Below are 17,900 nucleotides of genomic sequence, written 5' to 3' on the forward strand. Positions count from 1 at the left end.
GCATGTCGTTTTCCTATTCTCGTCAAGTTTGATAAAACAGTTATTGTCTGAGATAACGTTGAACTAAGCAATACAATATGCACGGGAAAAAAATTCTGATTTAATCTTTCTTTCTTACTTTCGACTAGGCCAACCAAACCATTCCCAAATGGAATTTACTGACCCTGTATATATCGTATTAGGTCAGTTATATAGATACAATGGATAAGCGTGGATTCTTGAAAAAGAAACCATGAGCCCGGAGGGCGAATGGTTTGTTTTTCATGAATCTACGCTTATCCATTGTATCTATAACTTAAACTATTGTGTTAATATCTTTTCAAAATTAAAGCCTTTTCTTAATTAGAAGGTATTGTAAGTGAGTTTAAATAACCATGTTATCGTGTCAAACGATGCATTGATAATTCTCAGAGCACAATTAATTGGTTAACAAAATACAAATATAACACTTCTACCTTTAAAGATCTTTATATTATCAGGCATCTGAATATTATCTGTTTTTACAAAATAAGACATTCGAACTTATTTCTAATAGAATTGAGAATGGAAATGAGGAATGTGTCAAAGAGACAACAACCCGACCAAAGAGCATATATAAAGTATATATAATAAGTATGTTACCGAAATTTCTAGCACTCTAGGCACATCACGATTTTCTAGCATAGGAATTTGCGAACAAATATTTGTAAAATTATGTAGTAAAACAGATGAAATCATACTATATTTATACAACAAAAATTGAAAAATAGAATGTAAACATTTTTGTTTCAAACATGTGAAATAGCCAATAATAATAAAAAAAAAAACGGTAAAACACGCTATTATTACAAAAATATCCAATATAACATGCAAAATTAGAAAAAAAAAACAGAATTGGGACAACAGAGATAATACAATGATTCGAACCTAAACCGACAAATCCCTATCTTTTAACTCGTTGATTTTAAGCATGCTAACCTCGCGGCTACCAACTTATACTATACGACTGCCCATTGTGTATATATAAAGGTACAACCCTTGTGTGTCCGATGTTCATTTATATATATAAAATAGACATCTAAGTTGTAACCCATTGGTAGCCGAGAGGTTTCGTCGATGTGTTGATGTCAGTCATTCATAACACATTTCAAGGAAGGGTTCGATTCCCAGTGAAGGCATAAACAAATTACAAAAATTAAAGGTAAGTTTTTAAATTAATTCCATTAGTGAACAGAATTCAGTAAATTAGCCAATTCAAACTTAATGAAATTAGACACACAAAGGAAACAATTGAATATAATTTGGTGAGTCCATTTCAGCGGCAGATTTAGGAAGCGTTGATTCTAGAAAAAGAATCCACGGTAAATGAATAGGCTGACGTCACCACAATGGTTTAACTAGCACACTGTGTAACGAATTTATCTTACCGACTATCTAATATGGGTAATTTAGACGTAGTTGTAAACCTTGATATCACAATTTTAACAATATTATTTAGCGTGAGAAAATTAGCGTCTCTAAGACATGTTTTGGGGATAATTATGTCTGTTTGCAATGTATGTAACTTTAAGAACAACACCGTTTTTAAAGGACGTAACTCTATTACTAACCGTGTATTGTTTTTAAATAGGGACGTAACACCACCACTAACCGTGTATTAAAATAAAACACGCCCACTGACCAAATATTGAATATACACGGTCTCCGCTTGTTCGCTTTTAACCAATGGTATTCCAAGAAGTGTATAGGAGGTAAGAACAGACTTAATTCAGTTATTTGAGTTATTTGTATAATACAAAAACAACATTGTCACACATTTAAAACTCAAACTTCTATCAGGAGAATAACTATATAGATTCTACAGATCCGCATGTTTGCAGCAACTTGTATATCTCAGCTTGCAAATATGCATAATACTGTTTCAATGTAAGTATTAGTAGTGTTTTCCATTGGGAGGATCTGGATGGGGGTTCTTCATGTCTGTATTCTTTAATTTTTTATGCCATTTTTCTCTATTCTTTATACTTTTTGTCCATTATTCTCTATTCATTATATTTAAGCGCCTCATTATTCTCTATTCTTTATTTTTGTTTTTTGTCCATTTTTCACTATTCTTTATATTTTTGCCCTTTATTCTCTATTCTGTAAACCCCCTTCCGCACCCTCAGTTGTAGACAGTATCATCTAACATTCTTCGAAACAATAATCATTTGTATGAATCCTAAACTATAAATGTTTCATCTCATAAATAAATAGGAAAAAAACTATGTTAAGCAACATTTTTCATCTCGCATGCCAAGAGGGGTCATCAACGTGTACATGGTATTGTAAACATTTTGCCAACATTATTTCAAAGAGACAAACTCCATTATTTTATAAAAATATTTACTAGTATATATGTTATAGTAATGGTAGCCATATTAATTAGTTTTCACCGGTCATGAAAGGTAATGTTGAATCGTTACCATCAAAGAACTAATTCACTTTGACATCATACTTTGCACAATTGCAGAATACGGGATTAAATTTAGTATTTTACCCGTTATGCTTTATTTGTAATAATAGTTCTTTTTGTCATTGCTCAACTTACGTCAAATGCCTTACAAACGTACGTCAAATGATTCTAAATACTACATCTCGACTATTTTGTAATAATTTAATTTTGGATGTAACACGTCTTCTGATTGGCTGAAAGTGTTTTATCTATCAGCTAATAGACATAATTTTGTCATGTGACCGTGATGTCATCAACGTTTTTATCATGATTTACTCCTTTTTAGAATTAAATTATAAAGAATGACTGTAATATTTTTTCTGTCTATTCGAAATAACATAAAAAATGTGATGCACACTTTTAAATAAGCCGCTACGCGGGTTACTCAGTGTGCACCACATTTTTGATGTTATTTCTTCATAGACAGAAAAAATATTGCAGTCATTCCTTAATTAAATTCTGCTCTTCTGAGAGAGCCAAAAAAGAATTTCAGGAGCTTGATCTAAATATAAAATAATAGTTAGAGTGTTGGAAACCCGGGGTTGGAAATTAAAAAAAAACAACTCGAAATAATCAGATGATTAATTTAAAGTTTAAAGACAACAATCCAGAAACATGTAGAGATAAGACCTTAGCCATAAGAACATGAGGAACAAATAAATAGGCAACACAATTTAACCCTGCAAAGTATAAATTAACTTTACTCTATCAAAACTTGCAAGTGATTTAAACTTTTATGATGATGTACTCTTAAACATGTAATAATAACCATAATCTCATAAAAATGTCATTCAAATTATTCGTTTAAATTTTCAGTACACGTATTTTATCGTATTACATATATGTTTCATATTTACTGAACATTAATCTTATTATTTTAAATGCTAGATTTACCATCATGTATATATGGACATTTTAAGTACATTTCCAACCAAAGACGACACATCTCATTTATACAGGAAAATATCCAGTAAAATATGTTCACACGTTATAATATCTAAAGAAAGTGGTCACATATACTAAACGAAGAATCTATTTGATTCTGCTGTCAATACGTCAAGGTCGCAATAAAAATAGACCTAAATAAGTGCAGACAAGAGTTGTATGGATGACTTTACATTGGCATTGGATACAAACTTAGATATATGATATCTTATAAGAGGGTCTACATAAGGTCCTTCATTTCTGTATTATTTTATCTTTTAGGCCATTTTTCTCTATTCTTTATACTTTTTGCTCAAAATTCTCTATTCTTTATATTTTAACACCTCGCTATTCTCTATTCTTTTTTTTATAATTTGGTCCATTTTTCTGTATTCTTTATATTTTTTGCTAATCGTTCTCTATTCTGTAAACCCCAATCCAAACCCTCATATATGATAATTAATAAGAGGTCACAGTACCAAGTAAACACTTTTAAGTCATACCCGTCCAGTTTCTAATTATTTCCTTATAAATTCCAAACACAGGCGCTTAGGGAATGAACCCTCCCCCTTTTTCTTTTTTTTTTGTGTGTATTAATTCAGTTTATTTAGTAAATATTTTTTGATATTTCAACCTTTTTCCGCTTATCTAATGTGTTATTGTTCGTATTCATACGATACAATAATAACAGTAGTTTATATTTGTTGCCCCTCTATTCTTGTTTAGTAGGAAATAAGACTTACCAAAAATTAGTACATTTATGTTTATTGCAGATCCTTTTGTAGGAATGAAGTTTAAATTAATGTACATATTTAGAGACTATATCAAAAGATAATACATATGTGTAAAAAGATTTAAAAGTACATTTGGAAGTTTAGTATGGAAACATTTCATGTTGTGATCGTTACTTGCTGTACCCGATTAACTTTGTCCCATTTCTTTATGTTGTTCTTAGTACATTTTGTAAATCTGTTTACGTAAGATGTATTTAAATCTATATATAAATACAAGCGTCATCATTCGGGAAACCAAACGGATATAATAAGAGGGAAAATGTGACGACTTCATATGTTGTGTAGGATGACTATATATGATAATATGAAACATTTCTTCCCATGTGAGAATATAAAAGTCAGGTGAAAATGTAAAAGTGTTTGAATCAAACGAACAAAATACAAAATAAATATATTAAGTTTCAAAAAATATAACGTTGACAAAAATGGATAATTCGACAACGCACATGTGCCCGGACTGGCTTTATGGGATAAAATGGTCCAATGAAACAACAATTTCGGATATCAACCAAATCTTCATGACTCGAAATATTCCTGGACTAGTTTTTGTGTCTATTCTAATGCTAACTGGTATCCTTGGAAACGCTATAGTATTGTATATTTTCTTCACTAAATTCGCTCGGTCGAATTATCGAACTTATGTATTGTGTCTCGCGTTACTTGACGAGATCAGCAGCTGTTTACTGATGCCATTTATAATTATTTACCTGGTGTATCCTAAACATTTTCCAGATAACATTCTGTGCAAATTTGGACATTTTGTTGGATATTATACGAGCACGGCTTCTGCTTTTCTTCTCATCTTAATTGCGATTGACAGGTACAGGAAAATATGCCAACCAATGAAAAGACAGATTTCAAAACTGTTTGCCAAACGAAGCTGTGTAATTATTAACATTGTAGCAGCAATTATTTCAGTTCAATCAATGTTCATATATGGGACAACTACTAGACCGACTGGCATTTTGAGTATCAACGAAACCATCTGTTTCATGGAAAGAGATCCATTTCTTACACAATATGGAAGAGTGTTCTATATACAGCTTCAAATATGCTTAGCTTTTGTGATTGTTTTCATAACAGTTTTATATTTCAATATAATGCAAAAACTCCATACTCACCGAAGGAAATCATTGCAACGTTTACGGCTTTCATCATCTTCTGGACCAAAAACTGTCAGAACAAGAAAAACTACATTAACTTTTATTGTAATTACGTTAATTTTTGCTATTAGTTCCGAAATACACCATGCGTTAGCCATGATTTTACATTTCGTTGACAATTTAGAATGTCATATGAATAAAGCCGAAGGAACGGCGTTTTATACATTCCTGTGGGCAGTTTTTATTAACAATGTATCTAACCCGTTTATATATGGGGTGTCGGATGACCGTTTTAGAAGGCATGTTAAAGAAATGCTGAAGAGGGACCAAGACTACAAACCGAATAACAGAAAAGATTCAAAAAGCTCAATGAGCGAGTAAACATTTTTACCTAAACTAAGGGAGCTACCATTTGATTTTTATGGGGGGGGGGGGGGGGGGGGGGGGGCTAGGATTAAAAATGTTGTCCTGCCTTTTTTTTAGTTGTAATCTCTGTCCTGCCTTTTTATTTTTTAACTATTCGGTCCTGCCTTTTTTTATTAGTTTATCCTGACTTTTTTTTACATAAATTGTCATCCTGCCTTTTTTTTTTTAAAGTGTCTCATCCTGCCTTTTTTTTTTACTCAAAACTCCTGTCCTGCCTTTTTTCAAATTTCATCCTAGCCCCCCATAAAAATCAAATGGTAGCTCCCTAATCGAAAACTAAGTTGTATATCGTGTATTCAAAGACATTTACTCTAAATTATGTTTCAAACAAGGATATCCGTACTTATTGCTGATAAAACATTTGATTTAAGGGGGAGGGGAATTCGAACATGGGAACAAACTACTTTATAATTGGACATACTGTTTAAATCGATAAGATATAAAACATATTCTATGTTTACAAAATTTATATACTTTTGTTTTACATGGAGTTTGTTAAACAGAAATGGAAACTTTGTTTTCCCATAAATTGATATGCATAATCAGGACGATGTTAACCTATAAAGAAATGCATTGTGATGTATCTATCATATGCTGTTCGTCAGATGCTTGCCTCTTTATTATGTAGTTTGTTGTGATATTGTTTGTAAAATAAAACCAAATGAACTTCCAGTTGTGAGGAGAGAAAAGTAAAATAAAAAAAAATTCCGAACTCCAAGGAAAAAGCAAAATCTCAAGCACATCAAATGAATGGAAAATAACTGTCATATTCCTGATTTATAGCCAATTTGTCATGTTTAGATCCATCACTTACTCCTTAAGTGTCTGTCACAGACCAGAAGTTTGAAGTCCCGGTTATGGTTTGAATATCTGCCAGTAATTGAGGATCTTTATTCGTTTTATCACACTTACCATGGATAGTGATCTTTTCAGAAACCATTATTACTTCTCTTCATATCTTACATTCAGAAGAGTCAAAAAAGAGGCGAAAGATACCAAAGCGACATTCAAGCTCATAAGTCGAAAATAAACTGACAACGCCATGGCGAAAAACAAAAAGACAAGCAACAGAACAAGCGCGGTAATAGAGAATGAAACACGACACGTGCAAAATATGTGTGTATATAAAAAGAGAAAAATTTTGTACAGCTGTGTTCTCTTCCAATTTTGTATTGTGAAATGATGTAAACATGACGTAGCATAATAAATGATAACGAATTATCACTTCCGTTTCTTCATTGCCTGTGTTAGGGTCGATTCCACTGTCGATGAACGCTTAGTCCCCGAGGGTTTCGCCAGCACAGTTGTTAGCAATTTTGTGTTGAAATGAAATATCATTGATATGTTCATTTTTCTGTAAACTTTTTGTTTATAAATATTTATAATAATATATAAATGATATTTGAAATATTCGAAACACTAAGGTTTATCTACCGCCAGGCAATATTGCATTAGCCGAGTACGGCACAAATTTTCGGAATTTTCGATTTTTTAATACTCTTAAAATTCAAACTCGATATGGCCTTTTAACAGGTTTGATTCGAGCCCCACTGACAAGTCTTATGAAGACGAACCAAACGCGCGTCTGGCGTACCAAATTATAAGCCTGTTATCTTTAATGAGTTAATAGAGGAATTTAATATTGAAAATAGAAATAAAACAAAATAAGGAGATGTGGTATGATTGCCAATGAGGCAACTATCCACCAATGTTCAAATGAAGTGGATGTTAGCCATTATAGGCAACCGTACGGCCTTTAACTATAATGAGAAAAACCATTATCGTAAAGTAGGCTATAAAAGTCCCCTAAATTAAAAATATGAAATAATTCATTTGCGAAAACTAACGGCCTAATTTATAACAAAACAATATACGAAAAAACAAATATGACAACCACTGAACTACAGGCTCCTGACTTAGGACAGGCTCATGTAGAATGTGGCGGAGTTAAACATGTTTGAGGCGCCAAACATCCCCCTAACCTGTTAGCGATGAAATGTTCTCATCAGTTCTTCCAAAATTTCATTATTTGCTAGACCTATTTTGTATGCGTATTCTTTAATACAGTGTATATTTATATATATAAACAAGTCTAAATTGAAAACAACGTTCAAACCTATGATTGCGTTGGATAAAAACTGCAATTTTTATACGTGTGCATGCAAAACAAATTTCTTGGTAAAGGGGTCTAAATACAGCACAAACAACATATACATGTATATAGTTTTCTAATATAGGAATTCCTTAGAGGATTGACGCAATTTTTATTGAATGTTAAATTAAATTTGATTGCACAATTAAGGGTTGCTTATGTAGATAATTTCATCTTTAATAATAGGGGTGATAGATACATGTTCGATAGAGGAACGCGAACCACGGTATAAGATGAAACTCGTTGCTCTAGCGTACACGAACAAAGTGTAATGTGTTGTTCTAAGGTACGAAAACAGTCTGTTATGTGTTGCTTTAGATTATGAGAACGAATGGTAACGCGTTAATCAAGGGTACGCAAATAATATATTATGAGTAGCTCTAGCATAAGCAAACCAACAGCGAGCGTATGCAAACTGATATTGTAATCCGAATAGCTTTCTATACTTTTGTTTGTTGACTAGAAGTTCAACTCATATTTGTTAACCAAGAAGATAAGTAATTTGAATGGGAAATATTTCATTTTTTTCTAACCTAGATACTTGTTTATTCAAAAATTGTCCTGTTAAAAATGTCCTCAGTTGCCAAGGATACAACCTACTGACCCGTTTACAATAAGCCAAACATGCCAAGGAAGTAGGAAGTAAAAAGAAGAAGTCTACCTTGTTCGCCCAAAATGAAATTTATTCGATTCAGTATTTATTACTTGAGAAAATACACTATATTTCAAGATAAGATATTTTGTTAGTATAAGATCCAAACAATCGGATTGCTACCAGATACAAGCACAAATAAACAAAAAAACAATACAAATATTCAAAAATTGTACTGTTAAAAATGTCCTCAGTTGCCCAGGATACAACCTACTGACCCCGTTTACATTAAGCCAAACATGCCAAGGAAGTAGGAAGTAAAAAGAAGAAGTCTACCTTGTTCGCCCAAAATGAAATTAATTCGATTCAGTATTTATTACATGAGAAAATACACTATATTTTAAGATAAGATATTTTGTTAGTATAAAATCCAAACAATCGGATTGCTACTAAATACAAGCACAAATAAAAAAAAAATAATACAAATATATAACATTTACAAAAAAATATTAAAATGTTAGACGACATGCCTCTCCTTTAAACTAACATAAACTGATTATATTTAGAAAAAATGCTTATTGACTCTATTTTATTCATTCATATGTGATAATGATATAGCAAGTCAAGCTTCACCTTATTCGACTTTTCTTTTCTACTGCATAACTTTTTCAGCAGGGATCTATTTATACATTCTTACATGTCATAAATTCTAGCTTCATAAAAATATATACGTTTTTCAATAAAAAAAAAAGGATTTTTCGCGCAATGTCCTTAATGCCAATATGGTTCTTATATCCATTGAGAAACATTACCATGATTACGCCTACATAGAAATGATTTTTTAATACAATCTCGAACTACTAATATCATACATGTCAACAACACAATAAAGTTCAATAACATTAAAGGTACTAATTGTATTGCACCAGATACGAATGTCGACAATTCATGTATCGTCAGTACTAGTGATTCTAAAAGCTAAAATCTCCAAACTCGGACAAGATGCGAGCTTTTTTCTTTCATTGATCAATAATTTAGTAGACTGTAAAGGAAAGAGAATCTACAACGTTTTGTGTCCTTCCATACAATCTTACGACCGTAGTTTGCTAAAATCTCCAAACTCGGACAATATATATACAATCTTACGACCAGAATTAGAAAGGGGTGGATTCCTTACAGATTGATTACTTACTCTCTGCAACTAGGTACACCATGTTCAGTAATGATGAAGAAAATGGATAGGCTGTCAAATATAAGACCAAAAAGAGGCTGTCAAATATAAGGCCAAAAAGAGGCTGTCAAATATAAGGCCAAATAACTCATCAAAGATATCAGGTTCAGAATTGTTTACGTCAGACGCACGTTCATGTCTGTAAAAGATTCACCAGCAAATCAAAAAAGTTAAAAGGCCAAATAAAGTAAGAAGATGAAGTGCATCAAGACCCAGAATTCCAAAACGGTTTTGCAAAATACAGCTAAGAAATCAAAGATTCTGGCAGCATCCCTTACAATCTAGTTACAATTCGAGTCATCTGTCAGTTCGTTAATTCATTATTTTTGGCGCCTCATAGAAATTTTCGTATCATCATTCTTTTTTTTTTAATTTCAATAAAACAATCATGTTTGATTTACTGCCTGCTTATTGGTAAATACCACGTGTTTCATATCTCATGTTTTTTTTTCAGACAAAAATAGGTTTATTTTAAAAGAATATGCAATTTGACCGGAAGAATATGCGTTAACTCTATCTACCTTTGATAAACATTATGCAAAGGGTTGAGTGAGAAATCACCAGGTCAACTGCGCATCTTTCGAATAGATTTTGACATCCTTTTATAGATTTTGTTTCGGACGCATGACATTTAGTAAGTGTTGTTTTCATTTTTTTCATGTGACAAATCAGTCGTCTGGTGTGTGTGATCGTAAACTTTCGAGCAAATTTAATACCGAGTCATCGGACATTCAAGTGATATGATTTCCCTTATTGTTGTCATGATTAGGATGTGATTTAAGTGGTTATCTATTTTATCTTATTTCAAACACATGTCAAGATCGCAGATAAAAAAAATGTCAAGTGAAATTTGATTGTGAAAAAAAAAATCACAACATACTTAGTTACTAAGTGCATCGTTCAAGTCTCTGTTCAATCAATTTATTTATTTATTTATTTATTTATTTATTTATTTATTTATTTATTTATTTATTTATTTATTTATTTATTTATTCATTTATTCATTTATTCATTTATTTATTTACTTATTTACTTATTTATTTATTTATTTATTTATTTATCTATTTATTTATTTATTCAAGGGAATTAAACAGTAGGTTTAATGTCTTCATAAGTCAACCCATGGTACCAGTAACTACGATACTGCAATTAGAATTTAATTGACCTTATATTGATTAAGTTATTCTTCGTATGTCCCTTTTGGTCAGACAACAGCACAAGTATATAGGCACCCTTGGCTTTCAAATCTTTGGCTAGGTTTAAGTATTCCTGATGAAGGCAAATACAGAGATGCGCTTCCAGTGCACGAAATTTATAAAGTATTATTTTTATTATCAACAAGAAAATGATTAATGATTGCAAAAGCAAATACAAAATTTATTTTGTTGTTGTGATTCTGTATTCTTTACGCACATCCCTTTTTAATGTCCATATTAACACAAAAAAAGAAAACAAATATATAAGTTTAAAGCTATAAGGGATAATATACCTTTTTATTTTACTTCTTTATTAGTAGTCATATTTACAACAAGTTTACAATACATATATCGCCACATGTGGTTGTTGCAGCGTTCATTTAACAAAAACAAAAAAATAGATAAAAACAAACATTCTAATACCAATATGTAACTTTTCTGAATATTTAATTTAGTTTAGAAAAACCTACCAAGCTTTCAAAAAGATCCTCATAAATAAATAGCTTTTCGATTAAAACATATAACCAACACACAGACCAACGGATATATTTATTTGTGGAATATGACTGTTCAAACTACTACTTATAAAAAAAAAAAATAACATTAACGTGACTGCAACTGCACAATAAAACCAGACAAACATCTGAAGGTTGTTACATTAACGCATGCAAATGTCAGCAAAAAATCTCAAATAGTTTAAAAATACATTTTTCGTCGGAAAATTAATATACTTAAAAAAGTATTTTAACAATAACACTTAAGAAACGTCTTGTTTTGTAAAGTGCAAAGGATATTTATCTTTTAAGTACAGCATTGTGTATATTATATCCGGTGAATTTCCTTTCTCAAGTTTTCAATTACTGTATATCAAATAGATTATGTATTAAAAGTATTATTCAGGTGTATTATGACTAGACTTAAACATCCTAAGTATTTAGATTATTTAATGACATTTTCTCCCCGCCTTTATTAATTTATGAATTATTTAGTTCAGTTGTTTATTTATTTAATTCTTATTATTTGACAATAAATAGTTGACAATAGTCAATAGACAATATTCTATTAGCACAAACGCAATTATAACAACTGGTAAAGGCTCAATTTAGTACATCGTATAGAAATATACAAAAAAATACAACTGAATAATCAATACTTTCTAAAAGGATATTGATATTTAATATCATTAATGGTTTTGTAAAACATTATTTCTAACTTTCAACAACTCAGAAATGTAATTTGAGCATATTATTGATATTTTTACTGACCAACTGTTTAACAATATACAATTATGGCCCGTTGAAAAGGTGAATATCCAAAATTGTCAACACGAGAAGGTTATTTCACTGAGGGCGCAGCCCGAAGTGAAATAACTTTTAAGGGTTGACAATTTTTGATATTCATCGCTTCTAAGGGGCCACAATTGTTTTATTATACCGAACTAACAGTGGAAGGGCATTTTGAATGGTTTATTCCTTGAATGCCAACATCCTTTGATCTACCGACGATTTACCTGTAAAATTATGTTGGCGTTCAAGGAATAGGTGTAAGTAGTTATCACAACAAAAGTGCATGCTTATCAAAACAATCATACTAATTAAACAGATAGGTAAATTACAGGTAGCTAAATCTAATTCATGTTTGTCAAGTTGTTGAATATCATTTTTTGCTGTTACTGCTTGAACAAATATGGATTCTCTTAAAATGAAACTTTGAAAAGTGTTGCATCACAAAGTGAACATGTGCATATTGTCAGGAATTCCAGTTTGCTCAAATTCTACAATAGCCTCTGTAGTCTTTGAAGTTTTTTTTTTCAATATTTCTATAGTTGTGTGTGCTGTAATATCCTCCCATATTACTTGATGGAATTTCTTGAAACTTTGTATCACGTGTTAGATTACAATGTTTTTATTTTGTTCAGTTTGTTCAGGATATTTTTCTTGATAATTATACTACACCTTTTTTTGATTGTAATTGATTCATAAAATAATATTGTTTAGGTGTTTAAAATGTTCGCAACTCATCGGAATTCTTGTTTCCCCATTATTATGGATTTTCTTGAAACTTTTAAAGTTTACAGCTTCGAAGTTATCAAATTTACTTAATTAGTTTTGATGATTTTTGTCGAGCATGCGACTTTTGTCGCAGAGAGCTCGACATACGGATAGTGATGCGGCGGTGTTAGCTAACTTCTTAAAAGCTTTGTATTTTAGAAGGTGGAAGACCTGGATGCTTCATACTTTGTATATAGATGCCTTATGTTACGAATTTTCCGTTTGTCACATGTCCATTGTCCATGACCTCATTTTCATGGTTCAGTGACTACTTGAAAAAAAGTTAAGATTTTTTGTAATGTTAATTTCTCTCTTATAATGAGTAATAGGATAACTATATTTGGTATGTGCGTACCTTGCAAGGTCCTCATGCCCATCAGACAGTTTTCACTTGACGTTGACCTCATTTAATGGATCAGTGAACAAGGTTAAGTTTTGGTGGTCAAGTCTATATCTCAGATACTAGAAGCAATAGGTCTAGCATATTCGGTGTATGGAAGGACTGTAAGGTGTACATGTCCAACTGACATTCATCTGACCTTGACCTCATTTTCATGGTTCAGTGGTTATAGTTAAGTTTTTGTGCGTTGGTCTGTTTTTTCTTATACTGTATGCAATAGGTCTACTATATTTGGTGTATGGAATGATTGTAAGGTGTACATGTCTAGCTGGCAGGTGTCTTCTGACGTTGACCTCATTTTCATGGTTCAGTGGTCAATGTTAAATTTTTGAGTTTTGGTCTTTTTTTCTAATACTATATGCAAAAGGTCAACTATATTTGGTGTATGGAATGATTGCAAGCTGTACATGTCTGCCTGGCATGGTTCATCTGACCTTGACCTCATTTTCATGGTTCATTAGTCAATATTTAGTTTTCTTGGTTAAGTCTGTATCTTAGAAACTATAAGCAATAGGTCAACTATATTTAGTGTATTGAATGATTGTAAGGTGTACATGTATTTCTTGTTTGGTTAATATGACCTTGACCTCATTTTCTTGGATCATGTTAAATTTATGTGATAGTTGTAGTAAAGCTTTATATTTAGAACTATCAACATAATATCAATGATTAGTAAAGAAGGCGAGACATTTCAGCGTGTGCCCTCTTGTTAAAGTTTAATTACTTATTCAATTGAAATCTTCATTTAGTTCATATTAACTATAGTCTATATAATATAATATTTAAAATGATATGGAATTAAATAAATCTCTAATATCCTTTTTTTAATGTCTTATGTTAATAAGCATTTCCATTCTCAAAATATCTTTTTTTTTTTAATAAAAAGTAATAAAAATGTTTTCATCTTCTTTATTTCTTTAAAATTCATAATAATTTTATCCTAATGTCTACTATTTTTCTTATCAAAAAGTGATAAAATTTTGCAATTTTATCAAGTTCACTAATTATTTAACAGTTAAATACTTATAAAAACACCTATTGTTATTATATAAACATCCATTGAAATATTTTTGTTGGCATTCAAGGAATAGGTAACATATAAAATGTTGGCATTCGAGGAAGACACCTTTTGAATCATTGTAAAAGCACTTACCCTTGAGTCAGTAACAAACACAAGTTGGCGTTCAAAATACATGTAATTTGTGTCTTAGAATTCTCGTATGTAGGTACAACAAAGGTAGATTCTTTTTGTATCATATTGATGGCCCTGAAAAGGACCGTTATTAGAGATATCATCGGCACAAGATGCACGTTAAAAGCCTTATTTCCTCTTCTCTCGATCAATGAGCTCATCAATGGGCTTCCTGTAACTTGAACGTTGCCATTTTGTTTATTTACGTCTGTGACGTCATTTTCATGAGTACAAATCAACAAACTAAAAAGGTTATTCGCCGGTGAATAATAGGGTTATTCAACGCTGTTGTAAATTTTTAGGGTTATTCGTTCTTCCTTGCAATTGAATGAAAATTAACTGAATTATTCCATGTCACGTGATAACGTTTTACCCAATAGAATTGTTTGAAATATATGTAAGGTGTAATAATAGTTTTGACGTTATGCTTTCATAATGTATATTTCTAAAATTTGAGTAAAATTTAGACAATCTAGTCACAAAGATTTCTCTTTCCTTTTCATATTGAAGGCAATGCCAAAATATTATTGATATTGTTTTGTTGCATTTCATCTCTTAAGTCTTATTTTCAATATATAGCAAAACTAGAAATTTGAATAATAAATAATTTCAATATTGATTATTGAATTCTGAAAAATGTGTAATATATGTACATATACACAGTGCCAAAAAAAAAAAATACAAAAAAGAAGCAGACTCAAAACCGTTTGCAAAACAGAATAAGGGGAATGCTCATACACTATTACATGTGTGAAAAAAGTCAGGAATAACTATGGAGAGCTATTCTCATGTCTACACATGTCTTGTTCCTTACGATCAATTGCTAAATTGGTACTTAAAGTTCGGCGGGAAGTACATTATGAATATAACGGCCTATGACATGTTAATGTCACATACAACATATCCAATATGTCATACAGAACAATATGCTGAAACGGATTTTAGTAATATGACTAAAGATTGTTTACTCCAATACATTTTTGTTACTTCGATCAAATTCGTCTTTGCCTTTGTTTAATATTTAATTTTGGGCAAGTGAAGCGGAGAATTAGCAATTCTCTTATGGCCTGTTATCTATTTAAGAACGACAATATCTACAAATGTGTGACATGGCCCAAATTATTAGTCAAGAAGAGAGGCGAAAGATACCAGAGGGACATTCAAACTCATTCATAAGTCGAAAATAAACTGACAACACCATGGCTAAAAAAGAAAAAGACCAACAGACAAACAATGGTACACAAAACACAACATAGAAAACTAAAGACTAAGCAACACGAACCCCGCCAAAAACTGGGGGTGATCTCATGTGCTCTGTAAGAGTTACTGCACTTTCAGAATGATGTTATCATATTGTTCTGCGTTTGGCTATTATCTTGAAAACTGTATTAGATAGATTATATTTAAAAGCAAAAATGATCAGCAAGACAAGATCTGCAAATAGATCAGAATAGCTGAAACTGCTAGTTACTTTCTTACAACAGTTATTGCCCTTAAATGACGATATTTGTTTAACCGTTTTGTGTTCTGGGCAAAAACTATATAAGATAGATAGAAACTGTAAACTGAAAAAATGATCAGCAAAGCAAGATCAACAAGAGATTATGGTCATGAATTATATTCTAGTCTTCAATCTTGGAGAGTGTCCATTGTTGAAGCTACACATAGACCTTAGTAAGCGATTTACTTCTATAATAAGTTAGAAAAACTATCACATTTAAATTTTGTTTTAGTTATTAGATAATTTGATACATGACACATGACATCCAAGACACATGACATGTGTATATTATGCTTTCATTGGAAAACACAAGTTATTATCCATCACTTCTGGATCAAGGTACAAGTACGGTATTCAACAGAAAATCAATGTCCATAAAATATATCACGTTATAAATCACCTTAGTCTATAGAAAAATTATAGATAAACAGCGTCAAAGTTCTACCTTCAACTTCAAACTATTCATCGAACAAAGATGCATTAACCAACAACTACCAACGAGGTTTCTGACCTGCGACAGACATTTGAAAACCTGTTGGAGGTAAAGCAGCTAATGGAAACAAAAAGTTTTGTGTTCATTAATGTATAGATGTAGCTTTATCGACATTTACCCTTCTGGGGCACCTGAAATCACCCCGGTTTTTGGTGGGGTTTGTGTTGCTCAGTTTTTAGTTTTCTATGTTGTGTTTTGTATACTGTTGTTTGTCTTTTGGTCCTTTTTTTTTGCCATGGTGTGGTCAGTTTTTTTTCGACTTATGAGTTTGAATGCCCCTTTGGTATCTTTCGCCTCTTTTTAAGAATCGATCCCCGTTTAAACCGGTGCTAGGGGTCGTCTTGGGCTTTTGTTTTGTGTTGCAGGATTCACTTTGACATTTAGATAATAACAACTATACAAGAGATGTTCCTTTGCTTTTGGGATTTGTAAGTGAGTGTAGACAATAAGTATGTCATGAATTAACACCGTTATCCTTTCTTCGGCCAAACAAAATACAAGTGAAATAATAATAGATTTTTCTGTATGAAAAAATTCTGAATTATTTAAAGCAAACTTGAAGTACTTAACCTACATTCTAATATCAGCTGTTGTACTTCCATATAGATTTCATACACCAACGTCTTAACTGTTCAAAATATTTTACAATACATAAATTAAACTTCAGTTATGTCAATACAAAAGCCAAAAAGGATACAGTGTAGTCTTGTTAAAATTCAAATAAGCGAATTGATATTTATTCCCTAATTTTCACAAAAATCAACTACTAAATCAACATAAATATATAATTATATTTTTAATCAATAAGAAAATAACGTCTACTCCCCATAGATAATAAAATTGCAATTCTTCATTTTTTTCAATGACGTGTTCTAGCCTTGAATACGCACTCTCATTTGTATTTAAAATAAACTATTGTACGAAAACTAACAATATATTTATAATCTGTTATCAGGAAAAAGATTTTAAGGACTTTCCCGAAAGAAATTCAATTTTAAGTTAGTTCCTTCTAATGTCAAAAAGTTAAGTGTATTTTAAAGTATTTAACTTGTTTTGTACAACATATTACCCTGTAACTGTTTACATATTAAGAATTCTACGCGACTGTCATACAAGTGAGAGGTTTAGTTAGCTATAAAACCAGGTTGAATCTACCATTTTCTACATGAGGAAATGCCCGTACTAAGTCAGGAATATGACAGTTTTACTCTGTTCGTTTCATGTGTTTGAGCTTTTGATTTTGAAATGTATAAGTGACTTTTCGTTTTGAATATTCCTTGGAGTTCAGTATATTCATCATTATTATTTTAAAGTAATGGCAATCCTCATTATATACTTATAGCCAACCACGTACGAAAGACTAAACTTTTTA

The 17,900-nt window shown here is 31.2% G+C and overlaps 1 protein-coding gene across 1 annotated transcript in view; it reads left to right on the forward strand.

Moving 5' to 3' along the window:
• LOC127701324 (mitochondrial ribosome-associated GTPase 2-like) overlaps positions 1 to 17,900 on the forward strand; it is a 560,717-nt gene that overhangs the window by 445,157 nt on the left and 97,660 nt on the right. The gene's annotated exons all lie outside the window — the stretch shown is intronic.

Source organism: Mytilus californianus, unplaced genomic scaffold (genome assembly GCF_021869535.1).
Source record: "Mytilus californianus isolate M0D057914Y unplaced genomic scaffold, xbMytCali1.0.p SCAF_5, whole genome shotgun sequence".
In the NCBI taxonomy this organism is placed as follows: domain Eukaryota; kingdom Metazoa; phylum Mollusca; class Bivalvia; order Mytilida; family Mytilidae; genus Mytilus; species Mytilus californianus.